The sequence below is a fragment of the Nicotiana sylvestris genome, chromosome 1 (assembly GCF_000393655.2).
Source record: "Nicotiana sylvestris chromosome 1, ASM39365v2, whole genome shotgun sequence".
NCBI classification, from domain to species: domain Eukaryota; kingdom Viridiplantae; phylum Streptophyta; class Magnoliopsida; order Solanales; family Solanaceae; genus Nicotiana; species Nicotiana sylvestris.
In genome coordinates, this window is record NC_091057.1 from 164,405,576 (window position 1) to 164,425,825 (window position 20,250).

Genomic DNA, 20,250 nt, shown 5'->3' on the forward strand with positions numbered 1-20,250 from the left:
CCAGTATACCACATGGTTGGCGAATGTAGTTCCAGTGCCGAAAAAAGAAGGAAAGACTCGGGTATGTGTGGATTATCGAGACTTGAATAGGGCGAGTCCCAAAGACAATTTCCTATTGCCCAACATCCACATCCTTGTTGATAATTGCGCCAAACATGAGATACAGTCTTTCGTAGATTGTTACGCTGGGTATCATCAGGTGTTGATGGATGAAGAAGACGCCGAGAAGACTGCCTTCACTACACCTTGGGGCACTTACTGTTATCGGGTTATGCCATTTGGTCTGAAGAATGCTGGGGCAACTTACATGAGGGCCATGACTGTCATTTTTCATGACATGATGCATTAGGAAATAGAGGTGTATGTGGACGACGTGATAGTCAAGTCCAGGACGCAGGATAATCACATCCAAGACTTGAGGAAGTTCTTCGAGAGACTGAGGAAGTACGACTTGAAGCTGAACCCAGCCAAATGCACTTTTGGAGTCCCATCGGGCAAGCTTTTGGGCTTCATAGTAAGCAGGAGAGGCATCGAATTAGATCCAACAAAGATAAAATCCATCAGAGATCTACCTCCCCCAAGAACGAAGAAAGACGTGATGAGTTTGTTGGGCAGGTTAAACTATATCAGTCAATTCATTGCCCAGCTGACGAGCACGTGTGAGCCCATATTTAAGCTATTGAGGAAAGATGAGGCGATCAAATGGACGGCTGAGTGTCAAGAAGCTTTTGACAAAATCAAAGAATATCTTTCAAATCCCCCAGTTTTGGTCCCGCCAGAGCCAGAGAGACTCCTGTTCTTGTATCTGACAGTCTTGGTAAATTCTTTTGGTTGCGTCCTCGGGCAGCATGACATAACCGGAAAGAAGGAGCAAGCGATCTACTACTTGAGCAAGAAATTCACCGGCTACGAGGACAAGTACACTCTGCTGGAAAGAATGTGTTGTGCTTTGACGTGGGTTGCTCAAAAAATGAGACATTATCTCCAAGCTCACACTACTTACCTCATAAGCAGGCTGGATCCTTTGAAGTACATATTTCAGAAACCAATGCCTACTGGAAGACTGGCCAAGTGGCAAATCTTGCTTACTGAATTTGACATAGTCTATGTCACCCGCACAGCAATGAAAGCCCAGGCGTTAGCAGATAATTTGGCCGAGAACCCGGTTGATGAAGAATACCAACCGTTGAGTACTTATTTTCCGGATGAAGAAATAAACACCGTAGAAGTAGTCTCGGAAAACGCTCATGTTTGGAAGATGTTCTTTGATGGGGCCGTAAACGCCAAAGGTATAGGAATCGGGGCAATTTTGATCTCTCCCTCTGGTCAGCATTATCCTGCCATAGCTAGACTGCATTTCTTTTGCACGAACAATACAGCTGAGTATGAAGCCTGCATCATGGGCATGCATATGGCGATCGATCAGGATGTCGAAGATTTATTGATTATGGGAGATTCTGACCTGATTATCCGGCAAGCCCAAGGTGAATGGGAAACTCGGGATATCAAGCTTATTCCTTACCGACAGCACGTGGAGGACCTCGGCAAGCATTTTAAATCAATAGAGTTCAGGTATATCCCGCGGTGTCACAATGAACTAGCGGATGCACTTGCTACCTTGGCTTCAATGCTACCCTACCCAGGCAACGCCCACGTCGATCCCTTGGAAATCCAAATCAGGGAGAAACACGGTTACTGTAACATAATCGAGGCAGGATCGTGTACACAACCATGGTACCATGATATCAAGAGGTTCTTGAAGACACAAGAATACCCCGAGCATGCTACTGGAGATCAAAAGAGAACCATTAGGCGGCATGCAAGTGGTTTCTTTTTGAGCGGCGAGTTGTTGTATAAGAGGACCCCAGACCTCAATCTACTAAGATGTGTTGACGCCGAGGAGTCGAGAAGGATCATGCACGAAGTACACGCAGGAGTGTGCGGGCCCCACTTGAACGGGTATGTTTTGGCAAAGAAAATCCTTCGAGCAGGTTATTACTGGATGACCATGGAAAAGGACTGTTTTAGCTTCGTTCGAAAGTGTCATCAGTGTCAGGTGCACGGCGATTTGAATCATGCACCCCACACAGAACTGCATCTCATGTCTGCACCTTGGCCATTCGTTGCTTGGGGTATGGACGTCATTGGTCCGATCGAGCCGAAGGCCTCAAATGGACACAGATTTATATTGGTTGCTATCGACTACTTCACAAAATGGGTGGAAGCTATCACTCTCAAGTCGGTCACTAAAAAGGTTGTAGTGGATTTTGTGCATTCAAATCTTATTTGTCATTTTGGTATTCCTGCGACTATCATCACAGATAATGCGGCAAACCTGAAAAGTCACTTGATGGGGGATGTATGTGAACAGTTCAAAATAACGCATAGGAATTCCACTCCTTATCGGCCCAAGGCCAATGGCGCTGTGGAAGCAGCAAACAAGAACATCAAGAAGATTTTGAGGAAGACGATCCAGAGTTCCCGACAGTGGTATGAGCAGTTACCCTTTGCATTGTTGGGATATCGCACTACGGTAGGCGCGTCAGTAGGAGCAACTCCTTATCTTTTGGTTTATGGGACCGAGGCTGTGATACCAGTAGAGGTAGAAATTCCTTCGCTTCGAAACATTGTCGAAGCAGAAATCGAAGATAGCGAGTGGGTTAAGACTCGATTGGAGCAGTTGACTTTGATTGACGAGAAACGAATGGCTACAGTTTGTCATGGGCAGTTGTACCAACGAAGAATGGCCCGTGCTTACAACAAGAAAGTCCGACCCAGGAATTTCGAAGTGGGTCAACTGGTACTGAGGCGCATTCTGCCACATCACCAGGAAGCGAAAGGAAAATTTGCTCCAAATTGGAAAGGCCCGTACATCATCAGGAAGATATTGCCGAGAGGAGCGTTGTATCTAGGTGATATTGAAGGAAATGATCCCGAAACAGCAGTGAATGCGGATGCAGTCAAAAGGTACTATGTCTGAGTTATACTCCAGTGGTCCTGACACATTTGAAATGATGAAGGTTTTATTCCCACTACCCCAAACACTATCAACTCTCTCTACAAGCCCTTTGAGCTGGTTACATTTCTTTGGCTACCTATCAAAAAAAAAAGAAAAAAGAAAAGAAAAAAAAGAAAAAAGAGAAATAAAAAGAAAAAAAAATAAAACAAACAAAACAAAACATTGATTGAGCCTGAACTACGTCTGACTTGATTCCAAAAGGATACGTAGGCAGCCTCTCTCTGGGGTTCAGTCACACCAAAATAAAATCCAATTTACCCTGGAATTGAAACCGGGGCACATCAAACGGCTTAGAAGTTGCAGTTTCGTCTACCATTCTTTACCAAGCACAAGTCCTTCGGATCAATTACCAAAGGTAGGGGGAGCCAAGAGAATATCACGATTGGAGGCCAGTACATTCAGAATTGAGAGAAATAAAACGAGAGAGTCTTGTTGTTGAAAACCTTCGGGCACCGTGAGGTGACGGGAGTAGAGAAACCAAAATGAGAGAGTTTGTTTAGTAAAAACTCGCAAAGAGTGCTATCAAGCGACAAGAAGGAGAGAAATGAGAGAGGTCGACTAGCGAAAACCCGCAAAGGGCGCTGTCGGCCGGAAGGATGATTCCACCTCAGGAAGTCTTGGCAAAGTTCCACCGGTTTGGAAATATAGTTCCGCTTTTGGTTCACGGGGAAATACAAGTTCGTGAAGGTCGGGCGTCCAGTCCAAAAAGCATGTCATGTCAATTTAAAGTCAGCATGTTTCCCTCAGATAAGTCTTTCTTGTCCCGTTCTTCGAAAGTGCCCGAAAGGGACACTTCTCTTCTAAAATTTGCTTTCGCCGTTCTTTGTTTTACTTTTCTTTGAATTCCTTTCATTTTAACTCCAAGTTCCAGATATACTGGAAAGAATAGGTGGCAGGATCGGTTTCACGGAGTTCCGTTTCGTAAGAAGTAAATACCCCGCTTCAGTGGTACGTTTGTCCAAACCCGATGGATCATGATGTTGGCTGCATTAGAAGTAAAGCCACACACACACACAAAAAAAAAATCCCCATAGGGCCTCCCTTTGTAAAAATCCCCACAGAGCCTTCCTTTGTAAAAAGTCCCCAAAGAGTCTGCCAGGCTAATCCCCAACGAGTCTGCCTTGTACAAATCCCCACAGTCTCCCCAATAAAAATCCCCACTGAAAATCCCCAAGAAGAACGGGATGGGAAAACCAAAGCCCTACACGAGCAAATCATCACAAAATCTGGAAACGCGAGTCTGGGTAGTCCAAAGGGTTTCGCCTGTGAATTCAATCAATGGCAGAGTTTCTCAACTGAAATAAGGATGCGACAAAGAACTGGAACAATCAAGGTCACCGAACCAACCGCCATTTCTGAACTGACAATTGTTCTTTGTTTGGAAAATTGAAACAGGTGTGACCGAAAGCAACCGTACAAGAAGCAGGTTGTCGCCCAAAAAGAAAAGAAATACATGAATGCAAGAAACGGCTCGGCAATAAGGAATCCACTCAAAAGGGAAGTTTCCCCAAAATTCACTTTTACATTTTACTAAAAGAAGAAAACTCAAAAAAAAGGGTCAGTTAGAATCACCGGCATTTTTTCTGTAGCCAGCATTAGGGATCCAACCCTGAACTGAGCATTTTCCATTTAGCCAGCATTAGGGCTCCAACCCTGAACTGAGCATTTTTTCCATTTTTATTAGGCATTAGGGCTGCAACCCTGAACTGAGCATTTTTCATTTAGCCAACATTAGGGCTCCAACCCTGAACTGAGCATTTTTCTGTTAGCCAGCATTAGGGCTCCAACCCTGAACTGGGCATTTTCCATTTAGCCAGCATTAGGGCTCCAACCCTGAACTGAGCATTTTCCATTTAGCTAGCGGCTCCAACCCTAAACTGAGCATTTTCCATTTAGCCAGCATCAGGGCTCCAACCCTGAACTGAGCATTTTCCATTTAGCCAGCATTAGGGCTCCAACCCTGAACTGAGCATTTTTCTGTTAGCCAGCATTAGGGCTCCAACCCTGAACTGGACATTTTTTCTGTTAGCCAGCATTAGGGCTCCAACCATGAACTGAGAATTTCTCTGTTAGCCAGCATTAGGGATCCAATCCCTGAACTGAGCATTTTTACCTTACGACGACATTAGGACTCCAACCCCTGAGCTGCGTTTTGCAGACTAGTTTTTTTATCCCCGCATCAATGCTGTAGATTATGGCAATTAACTCACGAAATTTTCCTAGTGAAACTGGGGCAGAAAATTTCGTTCGTTTGTTTTGTTTTGTCTCAGCAGGTTTGACCTCGAGGCGCATAGATCGAGATGACCTATGGGATGAGTCTCAATCTTGAATAAAGAAAAGAAGAAAAGGACAAAAAGAAGATGTTCCGAGATATTGGAACGAACAAAGGGCAGATCGCTCCAAAATTTGGTCAAGGTACCGAGCTCCGCCAATCCCGTCTCACTCAATATCGCAGAAATAAACAAGCGCCTACAATTTGCGAGCATCAAGATTCGGATCGAAGTCTACAAGCAGAATCAGCTAAGACCCAAGATCAAGTTTGCAAAAGAATTATAGATAGGAATCTTGTAACTAGCGGTTGACAGGCATAAATAGTTAAGTTCAGTTTCAGTTTCCTTTGGTTGTAATAAGGCGGTCGGTAAGCAGTAGTGGCAACAGCAGCAGCAGTAACAGCAAGCATTGCAATCCTATGGTATTCCCAGCTACCAAAGTTCCCCGAACTACATTGACCTGATTCTTGTTTAGCCAAGGATATGTAGAAAATCTTTGAAGCGAAGATTCGGTCAAATCTTTCAAAATGTGCTTCACACGGAGTATTCCAATAGGCAAAAATCGCTCATATCCGCTCACTTTATCTTTGCACGAAAACTCTTCGTGTTTTCGGACAAAGAGGGGCAGCTGTGAGCACGTGATTTTTGTTTACGCGACAATCACTCCAAAAGAAATCAAAAAAAATAACAAATGGTCTTGCTGTACGATTTTAGAATTTACGTGGTATTTTTGGTAGTTATTTGTGGTTTTGTCCATTCTTATTTAGTCTTATCAAACAAAAATACAAAAAAAATATATGTAGTGTGAAATTAAACCATAATTCGGTTATTAAAAGGAAAATCACAAAAAATATGCATCTTTTATTCTATTTGTCGCCATGGTGTGATTTTACCTATTTAAATATTTTAATATATGTGTGATAATTGTGTTACGTGCTAATTAATGGGTGTTTAATTTCATTTTTAATTAGGTTTTGTGTTTTAAAATTAGAAAATAAAAGAAAAGAGTGCAAATTGGTTTAAAAATCGGATTGGGCCTGTTTTCTTTTTAAAATTTGAGGCCCAAAAGCAGCCCAAGGCAGCCGGTCCAAGCGACCCATCTCCCAGGCCACAAAAACGATGTAGTTTGACAACAAAACTATGTCGTTTCAAGGACAACCCATCTCAGCCGTTCAAACCAGGTTGATCTGACGGCCTTCGTCCCATCACCCTTACCCATTACCTAACCCGACCCATTCCACCCAAAGACCAACTCGGTCTTACTTAACCAAACGATGTCGTTTCTGTTAAGTGAGAGATCCAAGCCGTTGATCTCGACTGATCTAACGGCCAAGATCAAAACATCCACCCCGTATATAAGCCCTCATCTTGTACCCCGTCCCCTATCCATGCACCCCTCCCTCATCTTCGTCTCCCTCACAGACCCAAACCCCACGAAACCCTAGTGCCGCCCCCCTTTCCCCTCACCGTAAACTCGGCGGCAAGGACGCCGGTGACCACCAAACTAACACCCTAGGACCACTCAATCACCTTGAATCCAAATCCATCAACCGTTTAGTTCGAATCAATCCCTAGGTTCTCGAATCTTCATTTGAAGATTCGAGCAAAACCTCGATCTACACCGACCTACCCCAACTTCACACTAGACACTCCCCTAACCTCCCTCGTGACCAAACCAGGCTTGGTTTGGTCCGAATCCAACTAGGAAAACCTAGATCCCAAATCTGCCCTAAAAAAACCTAGAAGCCCTGAGTCCGATTTTTGTCCGTTTGAGCCAGAGGATTAGGGTCTAATGGACCTTAATCGGAGTGTTCTCAGTGAGAACACTTCAATTAAAGTTCGTTCAACCCCAAGAAAGGTCGATTAAAATCCGAGATAGGACCTTCTGATTTTTCAAGCCTTTGAGGTATTTTTGTTTTCTTTTTCCTTGTCAGTCCATTTTGTTGTTTTGTTAAATGTCTGTTCATATGTCCAAATGATTAGTTGATTTGTTTTGAATTTTTTTTTTGTGTCGACTGTTCTGTCCTCGCCTAGATTTCTCATTTGATCGAATCTCTTTTGCTATTCATTGATGAGTGTATGTGTTTGACAGTTAATCACTGGAAATAATACTCGATCGATTAATTGGTTCCCAGGGTCATTTCTGGTTTTGACAGTGCAATCTGAAACCCCCGTTCGATACTATTCAATTCTGATCATTAGCTATTGATTGTATGTGTTGTGATTCGCGTAGTCGATTCAATATATGTCGTCAATTAGTCTCAGCCTTGAATGGTAATAATTTGACTCATGTTATTCATTTTCTGCTGAAGCTTTGTTTGAATCCAATTAAGAATTGAGTATAGCTGCTTGTTAGTGTGTTTATTTGAATCAGAAATCACTTAAGGATTGGATAGATGTTGGTGTTAGCAAGAATTACAGACTATAGTTCAGTTTAATAGCATGTGTGCTCACTTTTGACTCTGGGCAGCATGTGTTTGGTCAGAAGTTAGGGAATTATAATAATTGGATAGCATGTGCTATCAGGATACATTCCTGCTGCCCATTTTTGGTCTAGTTTAATAAAATGATAAAATATTTTAATAATGAAAAGAGGTTTTTGTCAGGAGAATCTCATGGGAGGGGGCTTTATTTTATCTATTGAGTGGAAAGAACAGCAGGATAACATGGGGAGTTTGAATTGTTTAACAGGTTGTAGATGGTCTGATGTTAGGATATAAATAGAGGAGAGTTTCCATTAGTTAGACATACAAGACAGAGATAGGACATAAGCTAGAAAAAACTGAAAAAAAAGACAGTGGAGAGTTCAGAGAGGGGGAGAGTTCTAAAAATCAGAAAAAAGATAGTCCTGAAATAAGGAAGCAAAATAGTTCTGAAAATCAGAAAGAGAAGGTTCAGAAATCAGGGAGGGAGATAGAAAAGAAATTTCTGTTTGTTTGATTGAAACTGAAAACACTGCTTTTCCTCATCCTTTCTGTTTGAAAATTAGCATTAATCTGCTATTGGTTCTGTCAGATTTAGGATCTTTCCTTTGAGTATTTGAAAAATCAGCATTGGGTATGGTATCATTGAGTTACTGCTTGGTTTATTCTGCCTGGGATTTGTCATTGCTGCTGTATTTGTTGTCGCTGCTGCTATCTTCTGCTACTGCTGCTGATTTCTCCACCTTCTGCTTCTTCTTTTGCATTTCAGTATCCAGGTACACACTTCTGAAACTATGGGTGGATGTAAGCTTGAATTGGAAGTTGAATTGAAATAAACAAAGAAATGAAATGTTCACATGCTTTCCCAATGTCTGTGCTCAAGATGTAGTAATAGGATGAATGATAAAGTAGTTCGTGGTTGTTTAGGTTCATCCCAAATGTATTTACTTTGCACGAATTGGAACGTACTCGAACTCTATTTTGGGACTGTTAAATAGTACAGTGCTACATCAATTAGACATATGTCCATGTGTTTTTAGCAATTTAGTTTGGTTGGTGATGATAACCTAACACAAAATATTAGCAGGCATTTGTATGTATCCCGTTGGATCTTTGAACTGTTTTACCATGGCCCGATTCAGTTTGATTTTGATGCATATTTCAAGCAAATTTCATATTACATTAGTTAATGCCAATGGATTAACCATTAATGTCAACTCTCTCATTTGAATTCCCTGTTTAAATATAGGTTTAATAGTGTAGTTTAATAATTAATGTTAGCATCGGCTCACCATGTAAATAAAGCGGCTATTAATTCTATAGAATCGGCAGGTTTTTACATATTTGGGAATACGAATCAATGGTGCGGGGTTAAGAGCTTTAATCTAATAAGCGTGAATCTAGCAAGATGGTTAAAATTTTGATCTAATAAACTTTCGAATAAGCACTAAGACTCAAGGTTGATGTTTATTTTGACTAGTCAAAAACAATTATTGGTCTATCCACATAATTATGTGAAGCTAACCTAGTTATAGAATAATTAATCTTCTTTGAATATATTATTTTGTCGATTTTTTATTCACTTATAATTTCAAATTTTAAGTAATATTCTTTTCTATTAACATTCGTCTTAATCTAGTATGTAAAATGATGTGCTTGTAGCATGTAACTAAATAAGATCTTCCTTTCGCTCTCTCTTATTTTTAGAAACAAAAATTAATGGAAATGTAGTCACTTTAGGATACCTTTAAAATAAATGAGATAAGCCTCGCTAAATAAAAAAAATGCACAAACCGCGGGGCCCTCATAAATGTACATGTCAAATACTTAGAATCTGGGATGGGTCATTTAGCGAATTTCATGACCCTCCCCAAAATAACGTGATAGTCTCTTTAGGCGCATTTCAATAATGTTACTTTCTTAAATTCGGGTGCGCATTTATGTGACCCAACTTCAAATCTCAACAGAGTTGAAATGTGTTAACAACTACAGGTGCATTGATTGTGACGTGGTTCGAGATGCATTTTCACGACGTTGCAATTCTATAAAAATAAATGATAATAATAAAAGCAGTTTAAACTTAATAAAAGCACATAAGTCACAACATGTATTTAAATCAGATATTTAGCCATTATAACAATTTAAGCGACCGTGCTAGAACCACGGGATTCGAGGGTGCCTAACACCTTCCCTCGGGTCAACAGAATTCCTTACTTAGAATTTCTGGTTCGCAGACTTCATTTGGAAAGTCGAAAATTTCCTCGATTTGGGATTCAAGATAAACCGGTGACTTGGGACACCAAAAGCCAAACCTTTCCCAAGTGGCGACTCTGAATTAAATAAATAATCCCATTTCGAATATTGTCACTTAAATTGGAAAAACTCCCCTCGTGCATCTATCCCTCGGGGTAGGCACGCAAAAAGGAGGTGTGACAGTGTCCGAAGGGCTGTAGATGTAGCTGTAGTCTTAAAATTAGATTTGAAAACCTGTGAGTTCTATGTTGAGCCCTTTGCATGTGTGAGGTCAATTAATTATGGACATAAGATTAAGGTTAGGCATGTTACATTGATGATCGTACAAGCTTGTTTTATGGGTGAGGGTAATGGTGCCTAAAGTAAAATTGGGAATTGATAGCAAGGTGTAGTATTTGTGAGCACGTGATTTTTGCCCTATATGAACTACTCCTACAAATTCAAAATAAAATAATTTTTTTCATTGTTTGCAATTTTGTGGATTTTTGTGGCATTTTCTGTTAATTGTTTGCATTTGTCTGTGCATGTTTATTCTATTTAATTAATAAAAATATGTTGCATGTGCATTTGGGATTTAACTTTGCACTCTTGAATTAAGTAGTAAATTAGTTCTTTTATATGAATTGGAAAATCACAAAATAGTTATTTTTGCACTTTTAATTTTAATTTTTGAACTTTGGTAGTTTCTCCATTAATTTGGTTCTAATTAATTGTGGTAATTATTAGAGTTAATTAATTCAATGTGGTAGGGTTAATTTGATTTAGGATTAAGTTTGGGCTTTATTTTATTTATTTGAAATTTTTTAATGAAAAGAGTTTGAAAATAAAAGAATTAATTTAGAAAGAATGAAAAGAAAAAGAAAGAAATCAGTTTTGGGCCAAATCCATGCAAATTCCATAAGCCCAAACCTTCTGCCCTGAGACCCATCCAAAATACCCTTTACCCAGCCCAAACCTGCGTCCAACCCGGTCCAGTCCCATTCCCTCCCCAAACCAAACGACGTCGTTTCGTTAAGTTTTGATCTGAGCCGTTGATCGTGCCTAGATCCAACGGACTATAATTGGCCCTCCCCCCGTATAAGAATGTCTGAACCCTCAGACCCCCCCCCCCTCTCTCGCTCGTCGTTCCCATACCCTCAAAGACCCCAACGTAACCCCACCGTGCACCGCCGCCGGAAATCGCCCTACGACGGTGGTAGGTCTCCAATGGCCACTAAATTTACAACCTAGCTCCCTATCCTTCTCCTCATTCCAAATCCACACCCCTTTTCCCTCGAATCACACCTGAATTTCTCGAATCTTGATCAGAAGCTCCAAACCCTAAGTCGCCGCCCTATTTTTCCACCACCTCAACTGGCTGCGCCGCCTCTGTTCGCCACCAAAATCGCACCCCGCAACCTCCTCGACCCCCTCCTCCCAAATCCCGGTTATTTTCCCTCGAACGTTGCCCAATCCTCTCGAATATTAGATCAAAAAGTGAAACCTAAAATCCCAAGATTTCCGAATTAGGATTCCATTAAAGATTTTAGGTCCCTTTTGACTTTACTCGTGTGTTTTTGATAAAGAACACACGATTAGGCTCAAACTGAGCCGAAATTTGAAGACTTAAAGATTCGTCACCATTCTTTACTGGTTCGAGTGGTTTTCAGGTATTTTGTTCTTCTTTACCTTTCGTTATTTAACTTATATCTTTTTGGCTATTTTCTTACCTTCTTCTACTCTGTTTGTTTTTTTAGTTTCTGATTTAAATTTCTCATTTTGTTATACTGCTTCTGTCTGCATGTTAGATTCAAGTTGTGTTTGTTATCAGTTGGGTCTTGTCTTCAAGTACATATAGTTTGAATTTTCATTTTTGTTTTGGGCTCAATTTTGTGTCGAGTCATTTAGGTTTCTGAATCTGAACGTGTGGGTTTTTGGGTTTTCTTCACATTAATTGGGTTCATAAGAATTAAATAGCCCAGTAAGGACTTGAATTGGGTCTAGTTCAGAACCATTCACTTGGGTCATTTAGACCCGGGTTCTGTTAAGCTGGGAGGGTAAATAATCAGAGTTCGAGGGGTAGTCTAGGGAATTGGAGAAGGGAATCTTGAGTAACAGAATTCAGAATCTTCTAGGAAAGTGGGGTGGGGGCTTATATGAAATCTGATATTTTAAACTAAGGGCTTTTGAGCAAAAATAAAAATATGAAAAGGGTCTAGGTGCAAATCTGATCCTCCTTTAGCTGCCCTAGTGCCTTGCCTATAAAGGCAGCTTTTCTTTCCTTTGAAGGCAGAGATTTTTCTGAGGGCTGAAATCCAAAAAATATAGAAAAACTGCAAAAAAAAAAAACAATCTACAGTTTCATAGGAGATTAGAAGAGATAGAGAATACAGAAAGTAAAAAGCAGCTGAAAATGTCATAGAAGTTAACTGCTCCATTGATTTTTGTTCTGTTCTGATTCTTGAGGCTCATTTTTCTAAAGCCATTCTTGATTCACATGAGGCTAGGGAAGATTTAATTTGATATCTAAAAGTTTGTTGAACCGAGTCTGGTTCTGGAATTTTGTTCTAAGCTAAATCTGGGGTTCAAAATTGGGTTTGATTACTGTTCGATATCTCTTCCTTGCTGATTCTGGGCTGAACTATTGCTGTTGTTATTGACTCCTTATTCCCCTTGTTTCCCTCTTGATTTCCTGGTACTCACAAACACCATGGACACCATTTGAATATAGTCTGAAGCTTGAATCTGAAATATGGACAAATTGGATAATGAATGCTATTGAACTCTCATTTCTGTCTCTTTTAATTTCATGCATGATGCATATTATTTATTCCAGGGATAGCTTAGTCGAGTCTGTTTTTGGTTGAATGAAGTATAACTGGGTTTGTAATTATCTTAGTGTTGAGAATACTTGCTAATCTCTTTGTTCTAGAATTAGTTTTGGTTTGAAACATGGAACGAGTTATGGCTTAATCACGTGGATTTTGTGGGTTTGAGTTAGGGTATATGTATAAAGGGACTTTCAAGGACATTCCTAGTAGGCATTTGCATATGCAGTATTCAGTATTACTATTCTGAATTTTAGTTGTTTGTTTGAAGCGTCCTTTTAGGAGTTTGGGTTAGTGATTTATCTGCTAATGTCCTTTCTGTGCTAAAGTAATGTGATTAGCCGTGCTTGTATGACATTGAAACTATAAATTTTGTTATCTTCCATTAGTTATTAGAATTGGAACTCATACTCAATTTCAAGGGTGAATCATTATTGGATGTCACGTAATAGGCTATTGACAAGTTAAAGACAGAACCTAAAGCTACTTGCATATGTGCTGGTCTCGTTATTATTCGGTCGAATCCTCTACAAATTCCAGCTTGCTCATGCATTGAAAGGCATCGACGTAGAGTTTAAGGCTCACCAGCTCTAGGGCTTCGAACTCGGGCTCAATTATGAGGCCCAATTCTGAAAATTCCCTTGAACGAGATCTGGGCCGCTGCTGTTGTGGGACTGTCAGTCCCCTTGTATTAGCTCAAGCCCTTTTGTGTAATGGATTAGTTTTCCCTCATATAAACCATCTTTGTTAGCTTAAATGGAACCTTTAGCTACATTTAATGTTAATTAATTAGACATTTAACTAGTTGAGGCGAGCGATATCCAATAACATAAATAATTTATGGCCCTTAAGCATTTAGCTTGAACCTTTTTTTAAATTGAGGTGCGCCGTGCCAAACAAAAATCACAATTTCATGGCCTTCGTGTTAATTTAGATATAAAAGTTGACAAATATACGGAGTTTGCTTACGTGCGGTTTACATACTTCCTAATTATGGACACGTTCACGTGACATGGTTATGATTTTATAAAAACAAAATCGGAGTATGCGTCCATGCAACTTCAACCAAATTTTTCTTAAATAAATAAACAAGCGTTATTAGTTGTGGACACGTTCGCGTGACATGATTTCTGACGCGCCAAGAGAAAGGGGTATACGTACGCGTAACTCAGTTCTTTAATTATGAATAGATCAAGTGATTAGAAGCGGTTAAAAAGAGGTAAGTGCACATAGGTTCTAAAACGAGCAATTAGACAATTTAATAAGCCAAGTATGATCAAAGCGACCGTGCTAGAACCACGGAACTCAGGAATGCCTAACACCTTCTCCCGGGTTAACAAAATTCCTTACTCAGATTTCTGGTTTGCGGACTGTAGTACAGAGTCAATCTTTTCCTCGATTCGAGATTTAAACCGGTGACTTGGGACACCATAAATTATCCCAAGTGGCGACTCTGAATCTTTGAATAAACAAATCCCGTTTCGATTGTCCTTTAATTGGAAAAACTCCCTTATATTTACACCCTTTACGGGGTGTAGTAAAAATGGAGGTGTGACAGCTCTGCCGACTCTGCTGGGGAACGAACCCAGAATCTCTGGTTCAGGGTTCAAGAATTCGAGCTTGTTAATGATTTTTACTTGGCTTCATTTATTGTTAATATTATTGTATTCTATGAATCTTTTGTGATAAATGGTATTTGTTTACTGCTTTATTATTGTTTGCATTGTATATAAATGTTTTCTTACGCCACCTCTCTAAGTCTTCTGAAAATGGTGCACACGTTTGTGTGGCCTGCTTTTCTGTAGAAATTATACCAAATAGAACGAGGCTGGGCAAGCGACAAGGCCGGGTAGACTTCAGTGCTCCCGGTACGTCGCCCCCTCTTTGGCCCCAGTTGTCCGCTCGGGTACCCAAGTCTAGACCAAAACCCCAGGAATTAAACCTAGAAAATCACAGCTTCATGTCGCATTCCTAATAGGAGCGTTTGTTTGCATCATGTGCATTTAACTTAGGGGACTCAACACAGGGGTTGGGTCTGTCTAGGACATGTGTGCCCAAAACAACAGACCATCCTGATGCATTCTATGTGCTCAGTATACATTTATTGGTTTGGTTTGCATGCTGACCGGCTAGGGAAAATAAAGCAAAAAGAAAAACCAAGAGTGATGTAGGGAAGGAAATAAAGCCCGATTCTAAAACCCCGGTATTTGAAAAATGTCCCGAAACTCTGCCAAAATTTTTCAGAAAAGAAAGTTATTTCAAAAGAGTCAAACACTGTGTTCTTCCAAATATGTCAAAACTGACCGAACTATGCAGGTCTGATTCTCACCGGATGTGGGATACGTAGGCAACCTACATAAGGTTTGGCCTTATTTTGAAAAAAAAAGAAAAACAAGAAAAGAAAGTCGGTGGTCGAGTGAATGCAGTCTGGATTCTTGATCAAAATAAGTCGATCCAGCTTCGGCAATGTCTTAAACTGTTCTTGCCGAGATAGCCTCAGAGTATTTTTCAGTTGTCGAAAGGCTATATATTAATCCCCCCCCCGGCCTCAAAATTCATGTGAAATTGGGAAGGGGCCGCATTTGCAAAAATAGTCACTTGGCTAAAATTGGCATATAGGGGAAGAAATCATGGTCCTTTGATTTGGTTTTTTTCTTTTCTTCTTTTCTTTTCTCTCTCTTTTTTCTTTTCTTCTTCAAAAACCTATTTACAAAAGGGTTCACTCGAGTCAATCCTAACCTTAACCTTCCACAGTAACAGAATGAATACCATCCAGGATCCGCTAGAAGTGGTCAGGGAACATGCTCAGTTGCATTTGCGTATGTGGCGGAATGATCTAGATGAAGATGGTCAGAAATGGGTGAAAACGCAATTGGGTGCTCTTATAAACATTTTTGAGATCAAACCACGGGAAGATCTGATCAAGGCTTTGGTAACTTTCTGGGATCCTGTCCACAATGTCTTTCGTTTCTCGGATTTTGAGATCACCCCTACTTTGGAGGAGATAGCCGGGTACATTAAATTCTGACGGGATTTGAGGAAGCAACAACTTATATTTCCAAGGGCTTCATCGGTGCACAAGTTCTTTGACCTCCTGAATATCAGTAAACAGACGAATAAAGAACATGTGAGCAATGGGTGTTGTGCTTTCCATTTCTTATACTTCAAGTTCGGGCACTTTGCTTGTTTTGAAAAGCATGAAAAGGGTCTGAGCAACAAACAAGACAAGGGCCTTTGGCAAATTCATCGCTGGTTCACATTTATTGTGGCATTCTTGGGGATCATGGTTTTTCCAAATGAGAAAGGGATGGTGGATATTCGTATGGCTAGAATTGCACAAATCCTCATTACCAAGGAAGATCATACACTTGCCCCGTTGGTGCTGGCGGATATTTATCGAGCATTGACTTTATGCAAAGCACGGCTCAATTTTTTGAAGGTTGTAGCATCCTTCTGCAAATGTGGTTGATCGAGCACCTTCGCCATCATCCCAGATTCATGAGTTATGGTTCGAGCCCGAATAACTTCATCACCAGTTACGAGGAGAGGGTAAAAGATTATAACGCACTAGAAGGGTCTGAAGCATGGATCTCTCACTTGAAAGTTCTTAACGCATGTCAGGTCGAGTGGACTATAGGATGGCTCCCAAGAACAGAAGCCATCTATATGACTGCTACTAAAAGCTACCTGAGGTTAATGGGCATAAGGAGTATTCAGCCATATGCACCGCAGAGGGTCTTGAGGCAATTGGGAAGGTATCAGATTGTGCCTGAGGATGAATATCTTAGCACCCAGGTCATAGAGTTACATCCAAAAGCTGCATTTCCCGAGGCTGTAGTTCAGCAGGATTGGAATAGCTGTCGATATCTAAAAAAATGGCAACCATGTACCAGACATCGCCAAGGGGGAAGTAGATCCAAATTATGTTGCTTGGTTTGAGAAAATGTCTTATGTAAATAACGAGCCAGAGCCCGAGAGGCCCACCAAAAGGCCTCATGTTCAAGCCTTTGATGATAAAATTCAGGAGAGGTTAGCCTGGGGGGAGAAGGAAAAGGAATATAAGGTCACCATCCATGATCTACGAGAAGAGTTGAGAAATGTCACCTTCAACGATGATTTGTAGGAACAAGAGGCCGAAGGTGAGAGGAGAAGATTGTTGCGAGAAAATGAAGCTCTCAGAGCTCAGGTTCCACAGTTGAAAATTGAAGCCGAGAACCCAGGCCGAAGCAGGAAAGATGAAAGGCTCATTTATAACCTTACTCAAAAGGTACGTGACTATGAAGATGATCTGCAGAAAGCTGAGTCTAAACTAGCAAAAGCACAGGCAAGGTTGGCTAAAAGCACCAAAAGGCATGCAGCTTTCGTTCAACAAATGAAAGAAAAAGATATGAAAAAGGGGTCACAGGTTGGGAAAAGGCAATTGGCAACCTCGAGGGTGAAATGGCTAAACAAGCCAAAAAATTTAAGGCTGAAAGAAAACATTGGTACGCCTTAATGGCACGGCTAGAAAGAGACTTGTAAAAACTCCAAGAGCAAAACCAGGTAGCCGAACGAACTTTGGAAGCCAGAACCGAACAGATCGGGCGTTTGTTGCAAGAGAAGGACGTCATAAGAGAGCGAGTCAAAAGGGTCGCCAACTACATCGCGATGAAGTGCAGTAGCTATGAGGCTATGACTAGATCTATGTTCTTCGCTACTGCGATGATTTTTGTTCGCCGGGTAATGGAAGATCTCTACCACCTCCAAGAGGATTTAGCGAGTCGGCCCGCGGCGAGGCCGAATGATGCCCCGCGGGTCTCGGGGGCAATTGAGGCACTGATGTATTCGTGATTTCTTGAGTTTGTATTTTCTTTCCGTTAAAGTCTGCCAGTTTGTCTTGGAGTCTGTACTTCTTTTATCAGAGTATGTGGGTTGTTTGTTTTTCGAGTCTATATTTCGTCTTTCATTAGAGTCTGTTAGTTTCTGTTTGAGTTTATTTTCGAGTATTATGAAAAATTTGAAAATTCCAAAATGTTTTATTATTTTTATATCCAAGAACTACGCTTGGTCTGATTCATGCGGGGTCATGATACGTAGGCAATCTCCATAAGATTCGACCGTAACCAAATGAAAAAGAGAAATAAAATAAGAGGAAAAACTAGAGAGCAAAAGAAAAAGAGCGGAAAACAAGAAGGAAAAGAGAGAAAGTAAGAAATCAAGAGAGAATATAAATAAAAAAGAGAACAGAGGCAAGAGTGAAAGGAAGGGAAAGAAAAACAAAGAAAAAGGGGGAAGTTTGCAATTGAAAGTAAGAAAAGGTCAGGATGACGCATGCAACCGTTCAAATCCATAATAGAGACGATTAACTGTTTAGGTGCATTCATGCCCAGTGTGCGGTTACCAATCTGTTAAAGCCTAATCGCTAACAAGGTTGTTGTTTGATGTATTGAGCCCAGGCAGGTGGTTAGTTGATTGGCATTCTGGCAACTCACTCGTACAACACCCGATCAAAAGACAGGCTGAATATAGCCAACCAAGAACCGGAGACAAGTATCGTTGACCTGTCGAAAGAGGTGGAAGAACTAGATGTTAATGCAATGAAGGAGGAGATGTATAAGTTAAAGCAGCAGATGGCTGAAATGTACCAAGGCTGGGCCAAGGGGCATCCACCACCGGTTTATCCCGCCAACCCTGCTTATATCCCACCATCGGCCCAACCTCAGGAGCCTCCCACTGTGAACTCATCTCCAGCCCTTCCCCTCTACCAACAATGTTATGGTGCCACTTCCCATACTTTTCAAGCTCTACCACCCAAACAAGTCACATACCCTCCCCCACCAATTACACCTGTTTTTGTGGCACCTCCACTTGCTACATTACACTGATCTTCCAGTGAACCTCTGTTCCAAACTCACGACAACCAATACTATCCCCCTGAACCCACCTTCAAAGTTCTAGAACCATATTCTTGCACCCCTCATCTTGATCTCCCGGCAGAGACCGAGAAGCCACCTAAAAATCCCGAGCATGAAGAGATGATCAGAAAGGTCAAAAGCTTAGAACAATCATTCCGATATATGAGGGGGTTGGGAGGTCCAGTAAGTGTGGCCTATAAAGATTTATGTCTGTTCCCAGATGTTCAGTTACCAGCAGGGTTCAAAATGCCCAAGTTTGATCTGTACGACGGGCACGGTGACCCAGTAGCACACTTAAGAGGATTTTGTAGCAAGATGAGAGGAGCAGGTGGAAGAGATGAATTGCTGATGGTATATTTCAGCCAAAGTTTGAGCGGATCGGCATTAGAATGGTATACCAAATAAGATCACAGCAGATGGTACACATGGGACGATTTGTCCCAAGCTTTTGCCTGCCATTTTCAGTACAACCTCGAAATTATCCCAGACCATCTGTCATTGACAAAGATTGAGAAGAAGCCCGGTGAGAGCTTTAGGGAATATGGATTCTGTTGGAGAGAGCAAGCAGCGAGGGTTGACCCTCCGATGAAAGAAAGTGAGATGGTTGACTATTTCTTGCAGGATTTGGAACCCACTTATTTTGGTCACTTGGTGTTAGCAGTAGGAAGTCCTTTAATGAAGTTGTAAAAATGGGAGGCATGGTTGAGGAGGGACTTAAGTCCAACAAGATCATGAGTTTTTCAGCAATCAAGGCGACCACCCAGGCCATTCAAAACGGTACTGAGGTGTACTCAGGAAGAAGAATAAAGAGGATGTTGCTATAATTGAGTCGGGAACTTGGGTTGGATCCAGAAACATTCCACGTTACTACAACTCGCCTCGACCCTACCACCAAACTTACCCCCACACTCCATATAGTCCACAACAACACTACTACCTACTGCTCGATCCCCATTTTTCCGTCCATCACGCACAAACCTATACCCAACCCCCCGCTCACGAACAATGGTGTGCACCGGCTCCACAAAGTCCATACCTAGCTCCACAAAATGCCTATCCACCCCCAAGAGCCTACAGAAATCCCCCTGGAATAAGTTTTCGGCCAAATCAAGCCTTTAAGAATGAGAGGTTGCAGAAGCAGAAGACTTTCACTCCTTTGGGAGAATCATATGCTAGTCTATTCCATCGATTGAGACAGTTGAGTATGTTGAATCAGATCGAGGCTAAACTGGTGAATCCCCCTCCCAAAAATCTTGACCGCTCGGTGAGTTGCAAGTATTGTTCAGGGACCCCGGGTCACGACACAGAGAAATGCTGGAAATTGAAAACAGCTATTCAAGAGCTCATTGATACTAATCGGATTGAGGTTCAAGCCTCGGAGGCACCCAACATCTACCAGAACCTATTGTCGGCCCATCATGGGACCAATATGATTGAGATAGTGCATAAGGAAGGAGAGCCTAAGAAGCCTTTGCAAACCGTCATGATGATTCGGTCTAGTGAAGACAAGCCATTTGAAAAGTCAACAAGTGAGAAGTCTGTGATCAAGTTGAACGGGGTAAATAATGAACCATCCGTAGAGGT